Source organism: Temnothorax longispinosus, chromosome 3 (assembly GCF_030848805.1).
Source record: "Temnothorax longispinosus isolate EJ_2023e chromosome 3, Tlon_JGU_v1, whole genome shotgun sequence".
Classification (NCBI taxonomy): Eukaryota; Metazoa; Arthropoda; class Insecta; order Hymenoptera; family Formicidae; genus Temnothorax; species Temnothorax longispinosus.
Genome location: NC_092360.1, coordinates 16,285,544 through 16,295,585, shown reverse-complemented (window position 1 = coordinate 16,295,585; position 10,042 = coordinate 16,285,544). Strand labels below are relative to the sequence as shown.

Sequence of the window (10,042 nt, the reverse complement as noted above, 5' to 3'; positions counted from 1 at the left end):
TTTCTTGGTGTCGTCCCAAAAATAAATAGCGTTTTTGTTGATAGAAAATATAATCCAAATTTAAAACAGCCAGATTACTTGACATTATTACTAAACGTCTACAGCAAGTTAAGAATTACTGCCCTAAGGAATTTTCACGAAAACCGCAATTCATGAAAAATATGGAGGGTTTAAAGCTACGAAAAATCGCCAACTTCTTTTGTATACTGCCCTAGTTGTTTATTATGGACTTATAAATCCTGCTGCATATAAACATTTTCTTCTATTATATTCCGCCATTCGAATTCTGGTCAGTTCTTCCTTATCAGAAGATCGTCTTAATTTTGCACACACAGCAATAAACATTTTTGTAAATAGAGCAGAAGATATATATGGTCCAGAAATTCTTTCTTACATTACTCATTGTCTTTTACATCTTGACGCGAGACGCTTTGGCTCATTGAATAAATTGTCCATGTTTCCATATGAAAATAATATGACGTATTTCCGCAAGCTTGCCGGAAGCCTCATCAACATTTGCAGCAAATCGTAAATAGGCGACTTGAAAAGTTACAAGTTACACAAAACATCGTACATAATGTAACTGAAAAAGTGATACGTTCCAGTAGACCCTGGGTTAGTCCTGTAATTTTTTATACTCCCCTAGATAGTCGTCAATTTCAGATCTTAGACACAGGAAAATTTCGTATATCGGTGAAGAATCAGGATAATACGGTAATATTACACAATTCAAAGGTTTGTCTTGTTCAGAGCATCATTCTCTCGCGTGAGCATTATCAGGTAACGGTTAAAGAGTTTTGCAGAGTTGAAGATTTTTTCGATGTTGGTTTGCCATCGTCGTCAATAGGTGTCTTCCGATGTTCTTTATTATCTGATGAAGTCAGTGTAATAGATCTTAATGAAGTGGAGAGTAAATGTTTTCGCATGCCTTATTGGCACATTGAAGGCCATACAGATCCTATTGTTGACGTCTGGATATTTGCAGTCATTCTACATACTATAAGATTAAGATGCCTTCATTAGGTGAGTTATCTCAAATCATTATTTAGATGAGTCAACGAGGGAGAGGAAAAAAAGCGGACAAGATGTACAAACTCCAAGAGTTGCAATCGCTGGATGCGGATATTGCAAAATATTGCCCGTCCCGGAAAGATCACACAAAGACACATGGCACAAAACATCACAACTACACAAAGACAGACAGCACCATTACAGCAACATTCACAATCCTCAGCATCATCATCCCTGCATGCTTTATCATCATCATCATCACTCTCATCTGCACAATCACATAAACACATGCCCCCTCCATCAGCTCCATTACAGCATAAACTCATCTCATCACACTCACCTTCACCAGCAACAAAATCATTCACACGAAACAGTCATTCACTATCAAAACCATCACCACAGCATAAACAAATATTATCACGCTCTCCTTCACCAACCATAAAATCACTCACACAAAACAGTCATCCACTATCAAAACCATCATCACAACATAAACAAATGTCATCACGCTCTCCTTCACCAGCCACAAAATCATTCACACAAAACAGTCATCCACTATCAAAACCATTACCACAACATAAACAAACATTATGACGCTCTCCTTCACCAGCCACAAAATCACTTACACAAAACAGTCATCCACCATCAAAACCATCACCACAACATAAACAAACGTTATCACAACCACCACCATCATCTGTACAACGGAATCGCCTATCTCCAGCCAGACAAGGACATAAAGAAGAGTGGACAAAAGACGGGGAAATATCTTGTGATATAATACGATCTGTACAGTAAGTTTCAAGAAGGATTACAATAATAGTCATCTAGTGCACGGATAAAGACATTAATTTTATTTCAGAATGATTGTGACGCAACTAAAGATGGAAGAGCGACAAATTTTGATTGAAAAGAAAATCGAGTAAGTATTAACGAATTTACTGAAGAATAGCAAGCAACGTATTATAAATAAATTTTTAATTCTATAATTTTAATTTTTTCTGCAGTGAAAATGTCAAAACCATCAAACAACTGACGCGAGAGTCTGCAGTAAGAAGACCAGTGAAGCCACAAGGAATTTTATTTAAAACTGTGGACGATTTCTTAGCCTTCGAGGAAGTTGACGATGATATTTATAATGATTTAGTAAGAATTTTTTCTAAATATATATTTAATTCAGTTTACTACAAAAAATTTGTTACAGGTGGGATACTTTGTTTATCTTGGACGGACCAATCCAGTCGATTGCGCTGCAGAGTATTTTCGCAACGTATTTCCCGAAGATGAGGAGGTTTCTACATACCTCACCTTGAATGAAAGAACAGGACCAGGGGGATGCAAATTGCGAGATAGTCGTTTTGCTCAAGCATGTCAAGGTTCGTAAAAAAATACCGTTCGTGTTTATATTCTATATTGAATATACACGACAATAACTAAGGTGTTTCTCATAAATTTTTCCAGATGTCATAAACGCTAACAAACATTTTCCCAACCCCAATAAGGTCGAATTTTATGACGCTTTGGAGAAGGCTTTAAAAAGCCTTAAAACTAGAACATGGCGTTACAACCGAAAACGACGACTTCATCAAGAAAGTGAGGAAGAAAATGAGGAAGAAAATGAGGAAGTTTCACTCAATCGACGTCAGCGAATGGATAACCCGGAAGATGACACGGGATTTGAAAACATCCAGGAGGTAGCTGAGGACGCCAACGAACCAGAGGAGACCCAGCACACGGAGGGAGAAAACGCCGATGATATGGACACCCAGGACACCCAAGACACCCAGGACACGGATGGAACGGAAGACAACGACGAGCATGAATATTTGGCAGAAAATGGTAAATAAATAATAGGTATGATAATATATAGTAATTTATAATATAAATTATAAAAAATTATAAAATTATATTAATTATAAATTATAAAATTTGTTAAATTTAAATTATTAATCTTAAGGCTCCTGGTCCTTACTATAACTATCCTTATTTAATGACATCAGAAGCGAGAAATGACACGTTGGAAATTCTTGCATAGTATTTCCAAATAAAGAGATATTTTGCACTTCATATCACTTCAGCACACTTCAAAAATATTCCGAGTTCTACACATTTTTCTTGACAGTTAATAAACAGTCGTAAAATGAATGTAATGCAAAGCCTAACAATGTAGGCTTATGCGCAGGTACATAAACGTGCACAGTTAGGCTTCGTATTACATTTATTTTATGACTGTTTATTAATTGTCAAGGGAAATGGATAAAACTCGGAGTATTTTTGAAGTGTGCTAAAGTAATCTAAAGTGTTATTTTGTGCAAAATATTTTTTTATTTGGAAATACCATTGTTACGTCCCGATAGATCGCGGCCGCGAAGGGGGCGGTACTCGGATCGCTTATACGGGACTAGTCGCTTTTCGGGTTATCGAGCCAAGGGGCTCTATCCGGGGATACCTGCGACCGAGGTAATTCGCTATCCAGACGCTCGTCCAAATCGTTTGCCCGATCCGCACCCTCACTGGGAGATTTAGATTCGGTAATTCTTCACCGTACCGTTGATTCAGAGGATTCGTCAGAAATCGTTCAAACGGTTCTTCTACTCTAGTGCATGCGTAACATTCGAAAGCGGGCCGGTAATCGGCTAGAATCTTACTGCACTTGCTACACGTGGGGAACTCTATCCGCGGACCGTATTGCACGAAGTGCCTGAGGACGCCTTCGAAATCTTGCCGGAAGGGCTGGTATTTGCCAAGCTGGCAATCCTCACAAATAATGGCCCCCGTAGTTTTATTTTGGAAAAACAACGATCAGACACAGATTCCCGTCATTAGCCATGCTCTGATAGGGCTAGGGGGTAAAACTACCTCCGGAGGTTGCCGATTTACCGGATGTCCGGGACACATGAACAATGGAGCGCTAAACTCTAGTTTGGGAGATGGCAATTATCGTAGATTCGCGCTCTAAATATTGGTCTCCTCCCTCGTGTTCCACCGAACGTTTTACGTTAGAGAATATTTCGCAGCACGTGGTACACGCGGAAAGGCTCTGGATTTCTCCGATCACGACGTCGCACGAATCACACTTTTCGACTTTGTATCGGTAACCGATATGCATATAATGACGGACTAAGCAGTCGTACTGGCGGCGTTGCGGGCCCGTTAGGTCTCGGAAACACTCTTCACAGAGGTAGTGTTTGCTATCACGATTTTGATGGCAGATAGTAAAGACACACATGGCGCGCGATAACCAATTCCGCCGCGCAATTCTAGAGGCCAATGAGGTTAGTCGGCGCGCGGGGCGTCGCGTGCGCGACTCGCTCATGCCGTTCGCTTAGCGCCTAGGGGCGTCGTCACTTACCTTTAGTCGAGTTCCAATGGGTGATCCGCGGTGCCCCAGTGTTCTGGTGGTGAGGCGTCGAACCACAGGTGTAGAATCTCGGCGCGGCGCTGGATCAGGCGGATTCGGCGGGGGTCGTCCCTTTTGATTGAAGCGATGAATTCCCAAGATGGAACTGGTGGTGGATTGTCGGAATCTCCCCCCGGTGTGAAGGTGATCGGGGTTAGCCGATAGTTCTGGGCCTTACGGAATGCTTGGTAATCTGCTCGAGACTCGGTTTTGTCCAGTGGAACGTAGATGTATTGTATACTTTTAATGTTAATTTTGCGCACTGAAGTTACGTTTTCGAGTTTTGGTCCCGCGTCCGCCTTGCACGTGGAACTCGCGACGAAGTACTTTTCGTATTCAGGATCGGGCGCGTAATCGGAAAGGACTCCTAACAATGGATTCGGAGGGGTCCCGAACAAAAGGCGGTTGAGCCTGCGGGTGCGTACCTTGAGTCCGCTTCGTCGCGTCTTGGGCATTAGTTAACTACTGATTGAGGTTAAAAGACAAATTCGCTTCGGCTGACTCTCCTTGCTCGTGGCGAGAAAGCGTGCTGCTCGTACAGCACTGCCCCTCTCCAGACACCCACGGACGGTAGCGTGCCGCTCGTACGGCACTGCCTCGTACGCAGATGTGGCACAAGGGGAGGACCGGTGATTCGGATGCCTTATTGCAATTACTAGAATACCCACAGGCGGAGACGTGCCGCTCGTACGGCACTGGTTTGTGTGTGGATGTAATGTAAGTGGGATCAGTGGAGGATGTGCGAAGAGGTGTAAAAATTTGTAGAGTAAGATATTGTATAAAAATGATTGTATATTACGATAATTCTACATAGGACATATGATTACAAAAGTAGCAAGATTACAATCAGAAATGTATATATGGTGACACGTAATTCTATATGTAGTGAGAGAGCTGAAGGCTCTGGGTTCGGTAACGCACGTGGAGATAAGGAAGATTCTCGATGTAGAAATAGGAAGGTTCTGGATTCGGAGAGACTCGAGAAGGATTGGTTACTTAACTGGAGAGTCCGTGATCGAGGTAGGACTCCGGGGAACTGAGAGCGTCCCTTGGGATGTTCGTCCTTATATTCCTGTTTTCCCGATGGCGGGGGTGGTCGAGTGGAAGGGTTGACTGAGTGGAAGGGTTGAGTTGCGTCATCGGCTCCGCTTTCGATTTCTCTCCTTATATGGTCATAGCCTGAGTTTTCAGGAAGGGTCTGGGAGGGTTTAGGTTTGCGTTACTTAAAGGAAGCGTTTGCGAGAAAATTCCTATGGCTAAACCCTTGTGGGCATTGCGACTTATTCGTTGTATATACATTATTGGAATAGGCCAAGCCTATCGCGTATATCGTGGCTTATCTTCTATATTTATATGCTAGTGGGTAGGTTAGGCCTACCGCGCAGGTCATGACTTATCGCTAGTGTGGTAACTTATTTGGTGGTAATTCTACTGTCGGTAAATCATGCTAGTGAGTGAGGTAACTTATTCGGTGGTAATCCTACTGTCGGTAAGTCATGCTAGTAAGTATGGTAACTTGTTCGGTGGTAATCCTACTGTCGGTAAGTCATTGTTCTTATGAGTAAAGTCTGACTAAAGTCTTCTTACAATCTAAAAAAGGTTTCAAATTTTCCGGGCGTATGAGAGGGTGGATGTAACACCATGCAAAGATTTTCAACGTCATTCTTGCTTCTGACGTTATTACATAAAAACAGTTGTAGCAGGGACCACTACAATAAGAAGAAGGTGTAGCATTGCGCATAATAATGGGCGAAGAATAGGAAACAACCAATCAAATTTTTGTCTGAAAAATTGACACGTTGGCATATATTAGGAGAGGAGCCATGTTCCTTTTTGCATGTTGAATAAATTTTTTATTGGTGAAAAAAAATTGACGACTGCGCATCCTTGGAAATGCTACACCTGTCTTGTTATATCATGGCAGGTATTAGGAGCCTTAAATAACAAATAAATAAAACATTATTAATTTCTATTAATAAATAATATAATTCCAGATCTATACGACGATGAGAGTAATGATGTTATAACTCTTTTTAGCAGTCTACCAGACTGTTGTTAGCGGTATGAATTTTTTGTATTTTGTGTTTTTTTGCTTGAAGAAGCAGTAATAAATTTGGATATGCTTCACAGAGAACGGCGGGATGGGGCCGTTCTCATCCCTAATTCATTTCTTTTTTTTTCAGGATAAATGGTATGGAGGGGCAAATATTTGGTTGTGCCTCACAGGAAAAAGCGGGGATGGGGCCCTTTTTCTTTCACATGACTTTTTAATACTACAATTTTATTACAGTTATTAATTATATCAAATATATACATAAATTTGGCAATAACATCCAGGCGCGGTAATTTATGCGCTTTATACTTTACTATAATTTAAGTAATTAAATAATATAGACAATATAAATTTTTAATTCATTATCAGTATGCGTTTGAAGATGATCCAAAAAAAGATTGAAACGCTGATGTTAATAACGTTTATATTGTTTAAGTATTTAAATTATAATAAAATATAAAACGCACAATTTACCGTGCTGACTTTTATTGTCAAATCATGAGTCAACGCGGTTAATTTGTGCGTGATTAATCAAAATTTATTTAATTTTTCTTAACATTTTTTTCCGATTGTTTCGGCTTCGCATTGAGCCATCATTAGCGGCATAACAAATACAATTTAATTTAAGATCGTGAGAGTATTAAATTGTATTTGTTATGCCGCTAATGATGGCTGCTGTCACGTCTGACGGTATAATCACCGCTATATTCCAGCAGCATAAATTTTTTCGATTTCCATCCTAATTGCACAGCACCTGAAAACAATATAAGAATGAATAATCACACCTTAACTTAACTGTCACAACAATCACTCAGCTGATGCGAGCACGCGTTCTTAAAATAGTAGACACAAGCCTAGAGAACATGGCTGCCTTAAGATACCCTTTCAAGCTTAAGCCCCATTTTCATGAATCACACTATAAACTTTTGGACAATTGCTTGTTAAGATTCCCCAGCATCATTAAAATTGATCGTAAATGAATATTACCAGCTTTATGAGACCCTTTATGCAATATAAATTCAGTTTGACACGCGGACCTAACAAAAATAAATGCATGTTCCGTAAGAATAAACTAAGAAAATTAAAATAAAATATAAATAAATTAATTAAAAACAGATTATTTATAAAAACGTAACCTTTTGTGTCTAAAGAATATTATCATGCTAAAATAATAATTACCTCATTAGCATTTTTTCAAACATGATTGTTATAAACAATTAAATTATACTATTAACAGACCTAGTTAGTATGACTACTGGAACTATCACAAAAAGTCAAACAACTTTTGATTATAAACCATTGTTGGATCTCTCAAAATGAACTAATTAACAATAAAATTTATCATAAAAATATTATTAAAGATAATGAATAAAATCACTGCAGACACTCAGCAGAGCATGTCAAATAACCTCACAAAAACCCCCACATCATATCTCTTCTTAATTCCGAGATATAATTAAAAATTATGGAAATCCATAAAACACAAAAATTTTAAACAACCTAAAATAATGCCCTTAATTATCTGAACACAACAAAAGAAACTCCGTCTTTTTATCTCTTACCGTTCTCGAGTTATAAATTATTAAAGTTTCACATCCGCCATTTTGAATTTCCTATCCTTTAGACTTACAAAGACCAAATCACTTTTACATTAATATTTTAGTCTTTTATACATTTTAAAGCTGAAAAATTTCATTTCTAAACAAAAATTTTACACTTAATTATTATGATAAAAATGGAATCTCTCATACTCCTAAACACCAGTAACGTTAACGCCGATTTTTTATTTAAACTAATAAATAAGATTTAACGAAATTTATTAAAACTCTTCATTTGCCCTTCTTTGACGCTCCGAGAAGCTTTCTATTTTCACCAGGGCGGTGGCCCCTAGCGAAAAACGAAGCACGAAGGAAGCGGAAATTGAGACATTGGAGCGTTAAACTGTTTGCGAAAACCCGTACAAATTTTGACCGCGCACGTAAACTCTGCATCAGTACACCTACAAAAAATGGTAATAACTTTTATTTCTGCAATTGTTTATTTACGAAACATTTATAACAATAAAATAAAGTGGCTCTTAAAAAATTATTTCATTGTAGAATTAAAACCGTACGACTAAGGAGAGCTTAACAATATCAATATGTAAATTAAAAAATACCAATTTATTTAATTAATAATTTGTTATTAACAAATACATATATTAACAATAAAATTTTCCAATGCTATATTATACTTTAGTGAAAGTCCTACAATATGTTTCCTATGCACTCCTATCAAATTCCCAACCATTCGCGAGATATAAAAATAATAAAAATCTTATTATATATATATATATATATGAACAATTTAATTTCATTGATTTCCCGTACTAATGAGAATGCTGACCACTCCTACCTGCATGATACATTATTAACATGATATTAGAATCATTATCACCACTGCTAAAATCACTTTTATCAATATTATTATTATTAACAAAATATATATATATACTTACTAAAATTAATATAAATCTCGAGCGTCAAACGCTGAAGCGCCACTCACGAACCTGAGAAAGATAGAATTGTATATGCGTAGCATAAGGAACGCGAATCCGAGCGAGATGCGAGTATTGTACGATCTGAAAAAGAGAAAGAGAGAGTCAGATATACTATAGTAACTGTTAGACGAAGAGAGCAATATTTTTTATACTTCAGACATGCTAATAATGACTTTAATTGTACTATTGAATTATTCTACCCTATGTAAAGTATGTCTAAAGAAAATTTAAATAATATTCAACATATATTTTCACATTTTAAAAATTCAAATATTAAAGATTTCTTATTTTTCTTTATAATAAAAGTCATATTAAAATTTTCATAATGAAAGAAAGTATCGCTCTCAATACAAATCGCTGTTAGACTAGAGAATAAAAATAGAATTCAGACGAGTCACCTGTATGACTTATTCGAGTGAATCTAGTCTTTGCATAGACCATATATGGACATGTCGAAGCAGAGCGCAACGCATGACCATATAAGGTAATGAATTTCAAGATACCACCCTATGACTCATTGCTGGCAAGCGAGCCACACCACTAGAAGTAGACTCACATCCGCTAGACAACGCCTTATGACTCATTGTAACGAGGTGCGGTCACCTCCCACTACCGTTTCCAAAATTGTATAAAAGCGGAATCTTTCACCCTCTCGACGGAGAGTACTTGTTCCATCCTCCCACATAAGCCACTTGTATCGTAAAAGTTCTACAATAAATATCATACTTTTTATATCAAAAGAAAGATAAAGATTATTGAATTACCTACCTTCGACGGATCCAAGGAGCCATAATCTACATCGCCGACCAACAGCTAATTATCCTGGGGTTTTACCTCCTTAACTGCAAAAAAAAGAACCCATCAACGGAGACGTTCTGCCGGATCGAGCCACCTCGCATCACCCAGGACGTCACACTGCGGAGCCGAAACGCTCGGACAAAGATGTTAAAAAAAATTAAATAATTTTTGATTAATCACGCACAAAAATAACCGCGTTGATTCTCATGGCCTGATCTAATTTTATTTTGTTTATTATCGA

General features: G+C 38.0%; 1 pseudogene; it reads left to right on the top strand.

The window, feature by feature from the left end:
• Positions 1 to 1,049: 1,049 nt before the first annotated feature.
• Positions 1,050 to 3,970, top strand: LOC139810042 (uncharacterized; annotated as a pseudogene).
• Positions 3,971 to 10,042: the final 6,072 nt, after the last annotated feature.